The sequence below is a fragment of the Triticum urartu genome, chromosome 6A (genome assembly GCF_056163025.1).
Source record: "Triticum urartu cultivar PI428250 chromosome 6A, HENAU_Tu73, whole genome shotgun sequence".
Lineage (NCBI taxonomy): Eukaryota > Viridiplantae > Streptophyta > Magnoliopsida > Poales > Poaceae > Triticum > Triticum urartu.
This window is the reverse complement of record NC_141878.1, coordinates 13777553-13789638: the sequence shown is the minus strand read 5'-3', so window position 1 is coordinate 13789638 and position 12086 is coordinate 13777553. Positions and strand designations below refer to the sequence as shown.

Here is a 12086-nt window from a genome sequence, read left to right as displayed (position 1 = left end):
AGACCAACCAGGCCGTGCCTAGCGGGGTGGCTATACCATAGCCACTGAAAACTGTACGCTGTGTTTGGTTGCATCCATACAGACCAACCAGGCCGGCGCGGTGTAAAAATGGCCCGTTTGATAGATTGTATCCACTGTTTGTTTTGTATAGCACGAACCTTAAAGCACCGCCAGTCAAGCCCGCTAGAAACGGTGGAATGGGCCATTTCGCCTCAGCCAAGCAGCGTTTTTTATTCTAGCATGGTGCAGCAGTCAGTGGCGGGCGTTGATAAGCGCCCGCCGCACGTACTTTACACAGCAGTGGCGAGCGTTGCACCTTGCCTACCATTAGTAGGGTCGCCCACCACTGCTACCAGATTGAATCCGCCCACCACAGTTAGGGTCCTACCAGTGGCGGCCGGGCCCCACCACTGATGACACTTTAGCAGTGGCAGGAGGTCAGTGGTGGGCAGCCCCACCTCCTCCGACTCCAGAATCACCGGCTTCACAGACTACCAGTCTAAGTAGAGCTCCATTCTAAGAGTAGTCTTAGTTAGATAGTTTGTAGTTGTTGATGTCGACTCAGAGTAGAACTTGAGTAAAACTTGTGATGATGCTTTTAGGTACACGAATCATTAATGCTTATGTTGGTTATGTTACTTGTGTTCTTCTCCTGGTTTGCTTTTTTAAATTATGTTCTTCTCTTGGTAGATGAGGTGGTATGCGGTGTGTAGAAGGAGGTCTCCAGGAATGTATGATTCGTGGGAGGCATGTAGTGAACAGGTGAATGGTTACAACAATAGCTCAGATAAAGGGTTTCCAACTAGGCAGGAGGTAGGAGATGCTTACACCAAGTTTGTGCTCAGAGCGAAGCGCGACGATAGAGTGGGCAAAGGTGAAGGTCAGATCGGGTTTAGTCGGCTGAAGAAGCTGATAATCTTCGACCAGTTCGTCGCCATTTTGATGTTGATGCTATATTGTCCATGGATAGTATACATTCGGTTAAATGTTACTTCTTTTCTATGGTTGTTATCTTTTCTATACATCGCCATGGTTAAAATGCTTTTTGCCGAGGATGTTACTCAGCTTCATTTACTTTTACTGTAGTGATGTAAGCAAAAGATCAGAGCTAATGGAACAACCCTGCATAAGCAAAGGATTAGTAACTTGGGAAGAGTCGTTCTGCCCAGCTGGGGGCTGCTCTTCGTTTGGCTGCTTTGTAGGAGTTTGACAAGCATCTTGTTTTCCCTTGTACAAGGGTCAAGGGTATAGATATCATAGTAGATGATCAAGTGAGTCAATCGGCGACCGATCACCGATCGCCGCGCATTAATCTGCCCGCTGCCACTCGCCAGTCAGTCCGTGTTCCTCAGTCGATCGACTGCCGCCTGCCTATTCTCCCAGAAGAAGTTTTGTTTTATTTCTAGCCCTCCTACTCTCTATTAAATTGATGCCCACACCATCGATCATGTGACGAGACTTGTTCATCTGTGCGTTATCAGACTTGTTCCGTGGATTTCGTTTTCCATGTGACCTTGTGATACGCTATGATTTTTGTTGGCTTTTCAGTAGTAATTCATAAATATAAGATGGTCCAGCTTTTCTATGAGTGAGTGTATAGACATGTTTTACTGTATTTGTTTTGTTTGCGGGGATAGCTCAGTATTTTCTAAGTATTTCAAAAATACTACAGTTTTTAGGATTACCATGATTTTATTTACTTTGAGCTGTTTGACAACCACACAAAACTGTGGTTTCAATACTACAGTTTTTCTAATACGATGGTATTTTCTCTGCGTAAAAAGAAACCCTGGACCTCTTTTTTAAAACAGAGCATGCGAAAGAACGAGCCGATCGTTCTCTTCGGTAGCTTCAAGCCGCCACAAGCTCGTCTTGATCGGGCACCCATGGACAAATCAAGGATAGGCAGTTCAGTGTGGCGCGTATAGGGAGAGTACCGTAGTTGATGGGAAGGAGCAGGCTCACTAGTAGAAAAGGGGGCTTTGGTCCAAGCCGGGTAACCCCATTAGTCCCGGTTCAGTCCAAAACCGGGACCAATGGGGGCATTGGTCCCGGTTCGTGAGCCCAGGGGGCCGGCCGGGCCACGTGGGCCATTGGTCCCGGTTCATCTAGACCTTTTGGTCCCGGTTGGTGGGATGAACCGGGACCAATGGGCCTCGCTCCTGGCCCACAACCATTGGTCCCGGTTCGTGCCTCAAACCGGGACTAAAGATTAGACCTTTAGTTCCGGTTTGAGGCACGAACCGGGACTAATGGGGATGAGACCTTTAGTCTCGGTTCGTGCCACGAACCGGTACTAAAGGTCTCATTTTCAAACTCTACCCCCCCCCCCGATCGCCTTTTCAGTTTTAAAAAAAATAAAATAAAATGATGGAAATGTCAAAAAAATAAAATAAAATAAGTTTCCCATGTGATATGTGGTTTAGTTGTTGGGAAAATTTGCAAATGTGAATTTTGACTTTATTTGCAAAATCTCTCTGAAATTTGTAAAAATGGGCATAACTTTTGCATACTAACTCGGATGAAAAAGTTTTTTATATGAAAAATCATCTACTCGAAAAGTTACATCCAAATTTAATGGGGGGAACCCCATTAAACATTTTCAAAATCCTCAAAAACCTAATAGAAAAAAACTAACGGGGCTTTTAAGATCTAGAGTGGAAAAAATCAAAAAATATTCAAACGATGGGCAAACTGTGGTCAAACAATGGTCAAACTAATTATTCTAGAATATTAGTGTTACTAAATAATTATTTTTGTTATTTCAATTTTGGTCAAATCTGGTCAAACTGTGGTCAAACTGTGGTCAAACAATGGTCAAACTAATTATTCAAGAAATATTAGTGTTACTAAATAATTATTGTTTTTTAAAACAATAGTTTCAAAATAAAACTATGAAATGTGTCACTTCATGCTCAAGCAAAATTCCTGAAGGTTAATAGGATTGACATCTCAGTATTGTCAGGAAAACAACAAGTGCAGACTTGGAGCGAGGGAGAATAGAACCCGGAAGTTAAGCGTGCTCAGGCTGTGGGAGTGGGAGGATGGGTGACCGTTCGGGAAGTTAGATGATTTGGATTGATGAGGGGTGATTATAGGATAAATTGAGAAGTGATGAGGGGTGGTGATTACAGACTAGAGGTTAAAATAATTCAGAAATTTGAAAATCAAAAAAAATCAAAAAAATTTCAAAAAAAATTTCAAAAAAAAATCATAAAATTTCCTTTAGTCCCGGTTGATGTTATGAACCGGGACTAAAGGTGAAGCTCCACATGGCCGCGCCCTTTAGTCCCGGTTCTGGATTGAACCGGGACTAAAGGGAGAGGCATTAGTACCGACATTTTAGTCCCGGTTCCAGAACCGGGACTGAAGGCCCTTTTTCTATTAGTGGCTGCGACAACAACCTTGACGGCGAACGCGGACGAAGGCCGAGCGTTAGCTCCTGGTGCTCCAAGACGCGAAAGAAAACCAAGCCACTCCCGTCAACGCGAAGCTCCGCCGCGAGGTGCGACGCGGTGTGATCGGTGTTATGGTAGTTACACCTATTTGGTGTACTTTGGTAAGTATACACTGAGCTTGTGCATGGTGCGTTTAGCTTGGCCGTTCGGTTCAGTTAGTGCATGGTCCTGCTAGTTTGTGCACGCCGGTGCACTGTGCCCCGTTCATCAGTTTGTAGCTAGCAACGCACCGTTTGCACCTGGTTCAAACGGCTACCTAGTTAATATTACGTCGATGCATGCAAGCTCTTGCCAAACTGGTCCACAGTATTCTAATACTTCAAAAATACTCTGTTATGTTAAAACTGTGGTATTGTGTATTTGTTTGTCCACTTATTTTATTTCATATGTCGTCTGTATTGAAATAGTCAACACGTATTATGTTTGTGGACGGAGGGAGTAATTTATAAATTACAGCATTTCATCATTGTATTTAGATAGAACTACTCATCAACCCGTGCACCTGCACGGGCTAATGACTTTGAGTCAAAAACTTTGTATTTATGTACCCTGGAAAAAGAATAATCGGTCACAATATTGTTGACTGTTTCTATAAGTGCACTTATCAAAATCGCAGTCACCTTTTGTATTTATGTACACTGAGCTTTGAATGAACGTACATAAATACAAAATGATACCTAATTTGACTGTACACAATTTGAACGTACATAAATACAAAATGAGGAAATAATACCTAATTCATGGTAGTAATATGGAAAAAACCAAAAATAGTATAATTTTGGAAATTTATTGTAGAAAATGATACATTATTGAAAAATAGAATGGTAAAAATTTAGTAACATTTTGGTAAATTTGTACATTTCTATTGACTGTAAATTTAGTCCTAGTTAGTTTTATCAATTTGAGATAATAGAAATTTGGTTTTTGCTGTGTGGTAATTAAAAAAATATAGTTCTTCCCTCAAAGCAGTTCAGTCTATTACTCTTTACCCATTGGCATAAAATACTATATACTGTGTCAGTTTGCGTTCTTTAGTGAATATATAAATTCTTATTTATCGTTAAATTATCAGAAGTTTTGTTTCTTTATTAAAAGAATAAATAGCTGGTCACAAAATTTGAAATTATGTGCTATTTTAGTCTTCAACTTCCGCAAATGGATGTTACACATCTTTGTACCTAAAAATGCACACTATGACTTAATCTCTTTTTTATTTTGCAACTCGGTCGGCTCAGAAATAACATTTGCTTAGTGGACTGAGAAATAACAAATTTGAAATATTATACTGAATTGTGGGTGCGGTTTATCTATGCCATTTGAAAGACCCAGTAAAAAGGGGTTTCTATTGGTCATTATGAAAGTTAGAAAATATATATTGCATTATATATAGCTCGTAATCAAAATTAAGATATATGTACTTTTCAAATTGCGTACTTATAATTTTTATTAGGCATATTTTGCATTTATTGTCTCAATTTTTGTTCCGGATGAAAATCTTGAACACTTTTATGGAACGTCAGGGGCATGCAAGTGAGAAGAAGTTGGCGATCAAGGGAGGCAATGGAGAAAACAATCGACAAAACCATGCACTGTATTATTATACTCGTAAAGAGAGTAAAGATTGACATTTTCTGGAGAGTATATCATAAAAAACTTGTTTATTTGTACTCCAAATTAACGTTATTTGTTGGGCAAAAAATATATATATCATGAATCACTTGTACGCAGCCATTCTGTACTATTACCGTTTCCTATGCACATATACGTGTGGATTACCTCGCTGGTAAATTAACATCAAGCCAGTTTCATTAATCTATATTGAGACGTGTTTTTTATAAGGGGACCTATTAGAGACTTGTTGTATAGGCTTTCTTTTTTTCTTTGTTGTAGGACGTAGCGTGTTTACTTTGGAAACTGCTAGTGCACACGTTTTTTTTACTGTAATCTAATAGGATTGTTATTTATGGACCATACATATTACATTTGATCATAGTCGTATATTTAATAATCCTATGGTAATTATTGATCTTACTCTAGAATTAGCGTGGAGCCTCGTATGGTGCCTCTAATTAGTAAATATAAGATATAAGATATATGATGATAACTAATATATTATTTATGCTCTACAATCGAAGGTTAGACTTCACATGGATGGGAAAAATATTTTTGGACGTAGTTGCTCACACACCAAAGATTTTCAAGATATGTGCTCGTTCAAATTTTTAGGTTCTGTCAACTTTTCTTATCTTGATAAGCTTAGAAATCATGTATTCTTAGTAACATGATTTTTTGGAACAAAATAAAAGGTCCCCGGCACAGGGCCCCTAATTTGTGGAGAGGGACCTGTTACCGACTTGTGTCTGCTTCCTTGTGTTTTCTTGCTCTAGGTGGCCGTTGTGCTTGGATATTTCCCTTTCCTTTTGTTGTAGTGGAACACTGGTTTCTGTTAACAGAAACAGAATAGATATCTTACAAACGCTTGCTGGGGGTGGGGTCCCAGCAAACGCCCACATAACCATAAGATTTGCATTCGACGGTGACACTTTTTTGCAAAAGAAGAAAAATCCACAATTTAAACAAATTGCCATGATAGTTTTGTAAAATGTTAACCGCAGCCTAACCAATACACATAAACTGCCATTGGGGGGTTTGCAAATACCATGTCCCCCGGCGAGCATTCGCTGGGGATTGGCTTTCTAACAGAAATCAGAGAGGAAACTCTCTTTTCAAAAAAAGAAAGAAAAGCTGCTGACTTGTGCCGTTCACATTACAACATGGCGCAAGCCCAACAACATCGATCTCTAGCACTAGCACATAAATGCTAATAGCAACAGCAGGCAAAGATAGAGTTCGTATGATCTTCCATTTCCTTGAAGTTAAAGACAGGAATAATCCGAAATGTCAAAAAGAATGGCACAATTAAAAGGAAGCAAAGAGATAACGAGGAGCTTTAATTATTCGTTTCCTGCGCTGCAGCTTTTGATGGATGAGCTGCCAACAGCGGCGCACATAATATTTTAGACGCTTTAAGCATCACTAAAAGTTGTAAGGGCATCTTCAACGGTGACCCGCAAATTCCCTCGGTTTTGTCCGAAATTCAGTCAAGACCAATGTCCAAACGCTGATGCGGGAGCCGGCCATCCAATCGTGCCTTCCGCCAAACAGCTTCCATTCACATACACACCTTCCGCCAAAAATACTTTTCATTCCATTGTGTGTTAGTAAAATAATCCATTAAGCTCACTAATATACACCTTCCGCCAAACACTTTCTGTTCACATGCACACCTTTCGCCAAAATACCTTCCGTTCAATTGTGGGTTACTAAAATAATCAATTAAGCTCACTAATGTACACCTTCCGCCAAACACTTGCATGATTAATAGTAGTCTCCGCCAAAGCAAAAAAAGATTAGCCGCAGCTATTCGCCATCCGGAGGAAGAGAGGACACGTGGTGACTTTTGGTTCATCATGTGGATTTCCGGACTCCCGCCAAGGTTCCCCACGTTTATCTCCAATTTACTGGAAAAACGTGGTCCAGACCGCTCAATGGACCGATACAGAACCGCGATAGATGACAAACTGCGTCTAGACAGCACGGTTCGGATGCTTGCGGGAGGTTTGAGGGTCCGCCTTGGAGATGCGCTAATCCACGGGCCACGGCAATATAGCATTCTACTTGATCTGTGGTTTGCAGCCGCTATTTATACTCTCCGAAGACCGTCCGGTTCACTTCTCCATGGTATACATAGTCATCTATATACCTTTTTTCTAAGAGGGCCATCTGAATTCGAGTTCAAAGTCCATTTTTTTAGATAGCTTACAACATATGACATGCAGTTGTGTTCAAAGTCAAGGCCACTGACCAACATGTTATGTTTCTTTTGAGAAACTAACATGTACTTGTACCCGAAAAGCTCTGGTAACCACCACTTATTTTATTTTATTTTATTTTTGAAATTAACCGCCACTTATATGTTACTATAATTCCACGCATGATAGATAAACGAATATATGTTTGCGTGTCTTCCTTGCACTACATTTTTTTCTCCTATTGTTTGCTCATGCTGTCATGCGTGAAACGGCAACGCGTACATGCAGGGTATTACGATGGATCTCCCGCGGCTCAACATAGGCCAAAACGGAAGACGGGCTTCCTCAAAGCATGGTAATAAAAAGGAGCCCCGTCATATTTCTTTGCTCTACATTAGTTCTGTACTAATCTAACGTGCTCTGTGTTTGCCCTGCAAACTACAGCCTTGCTGCTTTGTGTTGTTGCTGCCTCGTAGACGAGTGTTGCTGCGGCTCATGTCAGATTTGTCGCAAACACGCCAAGCCAGATGGTGACCGATGAACAGTCCGAGCTGAGATACATATGTAACGTAGTACATACTAGAAGAAAAGGCACGCCTTGGCACGCTGTTTACTGTAATGTAGCATCACGTGTACCTGACGAAACTGAATCCCATGAGGCTGAAGGTGTGTAGGAGTTGAAGACGTCGCAGTCTGGGACCCGCAAGTAAGCGACGATGTTGAGTATTATGATTATAGCGTAGGATCTTACTCTACCCTGTCTTGTACTTCAAGTTGGTCATTGTACCCCTATATATGCGCCCACGAGGCTCAAGCAATAAACAATCAATTCCACCAACATCCTTCTCTATTCCTTCTGACCGTCGTGGAAGATTTTCGGTCAGTTCAATTTATAAGATATTGATCAAAACAAAGATTCAGAGGGAGAATTGGTTAGAGAATGTTCAAGGCCAGTCTGGCACTAGCATTGAGGAACGAAACTGGACGAAGCTTTGAAACATTACAGTGCCATCTAAGATCAAGAATTTCTTGTGGAGGTTGGGGCAGAACTCGATGCCTACCTCAGATGTGTTGCATCACCGTCATATGGCAACATCTTTTGTTTGTGCAATATGTTCATCTGAAGACAATTGGAAGCACGCTCTATTTGAATGCATGTTGGCAAGAAGTGTGTGGTAGCTCGCTACAGAGGAGATGGTTGGACATATGTGTGCAAATCATGCTTTGAATGCAAGGTACTGGCTGTTCTTGCTGAACTCGACACTATCTCATGAGATTTTCACTGAGATGGTAGTGACCATGTGGGCGATCTGGAAAGTAAGGAGAAAAGCAATCCACGAGGATATATTTCAGAGTCCACTCTCAATGTTGGAAGACTAACGGCACTTGTGCAACGTGAGGACCGAGTCCTCCGCAGTTAGGCTCACGATCTCTCCTATCATGTAGCACACGATGTGCATGCCCTTGTATAGCTCGGGCAGTTATTCTCGGTACTCTGTATATGACCCCTTCGTGGGCAATGGAATGTGATCACGCAGTGTTTCCATAATCCAACTTGGCACCAGAGCAACCCTTCCTACGACCTACCCTCCATGGCCACCGACGACTCTTCCGGTGGCCTCGCGAGCTCCTCCGCTCCGCCTCCCTCTCCGGCACTCCCCTCTTCCGGACTCCCAGCCCCCATAGCTACTGCTCCACCGGCGACTGCTCCTGCCCCCATAGCTACTGCTCCACCAGCCACTGCTCCTGCTGCCATGTCCGTGTTTCCCTTCGTGCTGCCGGCCGCCCACTCTGACGTCGCATCTTCCTCTTCCCCGCCGTCCCCTCCATCCACAGCCTCAACAACATCGGCAACTTCATCACCTTCAAGCTCAACGTCCAGTCCGGTAACTAAAATACTAATTGGATGCTCCGACCAAGCCTTCACGTTAATCCTTATAAAACATCATAAATTATCCGTTAGATATGCAAATTGCACATCTACAACCATTGGATGAAGTGCCTCGAGGAGTCCTTGCCATCACTACTAGAAAAAAAGGCTGTTAGTGGCGCACCTATTTTGGCTATTAATGGCGCACGCCTGGTGTGTCACTGTTAATCTACATAACAGTGCCGCACCACCTGCTACGCCATTACTATCCGAGACACTAATGGCGCAGCTAAAGTGCGCCATTACTAAGCCCAGAAGTGCGCCACTGCTGTTACTCCAAAGGACCATGCGTACCTTGTGCTCTAGGTTACTAATGGCGCACTTTTAAATAATGCGCCACTGGTGTTTTTATTTCTGTGCGCCACTAAAGTGCACTATCACTACTAGGGAAAACCCTAGTAGCAGCGCAGGTTTTAGACCTATCAGTAGCGCGGGGTTATGCACTACTGATAAGGCGCTACAGCTAACGAATAGCAGTAGCGTTCCTCCACCCACGCTACTGCTAAATCGACTTGGTAGTAGCGAGTTCCAGGAGGAGCGCTACTGGTAATTAGTAGTAGCCCTTCTCCCTGCCCGCGCTGCTACTATTATTTCGTATTTTATTTCTTTTTTATTTCATGTTGTATTCATACACCTTTACACAAGTTTTCATACAACTGGAATTTAGAAATTGTTTTTACATCATAATGAGTTACTACATCACAGGGTGAAAGAACCGTGTAGACTAGTTTCAAGTGGATGGACATCCACTTGAAACTAATCCCCGGTTCTTTCACCCAATGATATAATAAATATCATCATCATCATATCATTAACAACTTATCATCATAATACATCATTGTCATATAACACCTCCTCAAGATCATCATTTTCATCAATGAGACATCACATAGCAAATTGGTCACTAGTCGTAATCACAAGTACTCCTCACATCATCAACTCTAACACATTGTATCACATAATAAACATATTATACCTCATATGACCTACTACATTCTCTTAGGACCTACTATATTCTCTAAGATAAAATAGCAAAAAACAAGATAGCCCCTGACTCTCGATTATGGAGAATGGAGATTATCCTGTCTCCAATTCTTGCCTTTCGCTTAATGTTACTTCCAAGAACCTCCTTGCAAATGTCCAAACATTTTTTCCATTCTTTGATTAGCATGTGTTCATCGCTTTTAGAAATCCGATATGCACAGGTGAGCTCCTTAGATTCACCTGGCTGTATGTTCATAACTGCAAGGCGACCATTCTGATACATCAGATGAGGCACACAATCCATCGGGATTTTCTGTTGAAAAACATAGTAATAACTTCGTAGTTAGCAATGATGTACTAGTTTTAGAAGTATGCAAAAGATGCATGGATGTCGTAATAGTAAAAAATCTTACTAGGGTATCTCCATTGAAGTTATCGTGGTTCAACGCGTGCACTAGTGGCACGTATTCACCATAATTTGGAGGAGTTCGATAATAGGTATTGTAATTCTCAAAAAAAGTACAATAAGCAATCAGATGACTTTTCTCCTTACAAGTTAATTCGGAGCCATCAGTGTAGTGGGTTTTGTCTACCATCTTCTGCACATGCTTTGAAGATTCAAAATAAGCTGTCAATGGAAATAAGTTGTCAACTATTTTAAATTAAACAATATAAATTAGTTAATAAATATGTTTGAGAAACTCACATTGCGGTAGAATCGGAAGCGTATCAACAAGGACCCAAATGTCCATATTGTCTTGCTCGATGTCAGGATTACCAAGATCCATGGTGACAATCATACCCTCATAAAAACCATACATTTTGCAAAGTGCTTCCCAATTTTGGCAACCAAAATGGATTACGCTCTGAGAATTGTACAGATTTACTTCAAAATCGATATCATGATGGGTTCTTAGGTGTATTTTCTTTGTTTCATAATTTTCATGGTCTTCAAAACCCATCCTCTCCAAGACATAGCGTCTTGCATGGCATGGGATAAGCTAGTCGAATTGTAAAAGATGAAAATTAGACGTTGAAATAGTTGAAGTCATGCTTAATTACGAAAAAAACACTTGTCGTTGTTGCGTACCGTTTCAACACCGAAGGTCTCCTCGAGCTTAATGCTGAAGCGCCGATCTTCATCCAGCTCAACGAACCTGTCGCACATACCTCGATCATCGTGGCACCAGCTGCACTCCCCCGGGAGACTGTCGTCGTCCGAGTACGACATTTCCTACGTTCATAATTCAAAGATTAAACTTGTACATATTCTAGCACAAGTCATGCCAGAATTCACGGAAAAATCCGGCATGACCTTTGCTAAAAAAGGACATATCGAGCGCCTGAAATTTGCCAAAACGGAAATTAATCAACACTCCGGCAAAACATAGGCCACTCGGAGGTGTAACCAAAACATGAAATAATTGCTTAAACTAAAAAATAACAACAAATATGGCATGTTCAACTAGTTCTATTAATTCAACTAGTTCTATTAATTCAACTAGTTCTTACTAAATATAAACTTAGTATAAAAAGAAAAAAAACTAGTTCTTTCTAAAAATGAAGTAGTCCAACTAGTTATTAATTTACTTACTATACTAGTTCAACTAAAACTTAACTAGTTCAACTAAAACTAAAATAGTTCTATTAATTCAACTCGTTCTTACTAAATATAAACTTACTATAAATAGAAAGAAACTAGCACATCTACTACTACTAATTAACATCTAACTACTACATCTACTACTAATTAACATCTACTACTGCTAATTATACAACTAGTTTACCATCACTACTAGTAATTAATATCCACTACTTCTAAAAATCATTATCTATGAACCCTAAATTAACATCTACTACTACTAAAATCATCTACTAACTAAGCAAAGAGAGAGGGGGTGG

General features: G+C 40.9%; 1 long non-coding RNA gene across 1 annotated transcript; it reads left to right on the top strand.

The window, feature by feature from the left end:
• Positions 1-7159: 7159 nt before the first annotated feature.
• LOC147963196 (uncharacterized) lies at positions 7160-8120 on the top strand. Its single transcript, XR_015608475.1, has 3 exons — positions 7160-7379; positions 7559-7625; positions 7715-8120. It is a non-coding gene; the product is annotated as an uncharacterized LOC147963196 (long non-coding RNA).
• The last annotated feature ends 3966 nt before the right edge of the window (positions 8121-12086 follow it).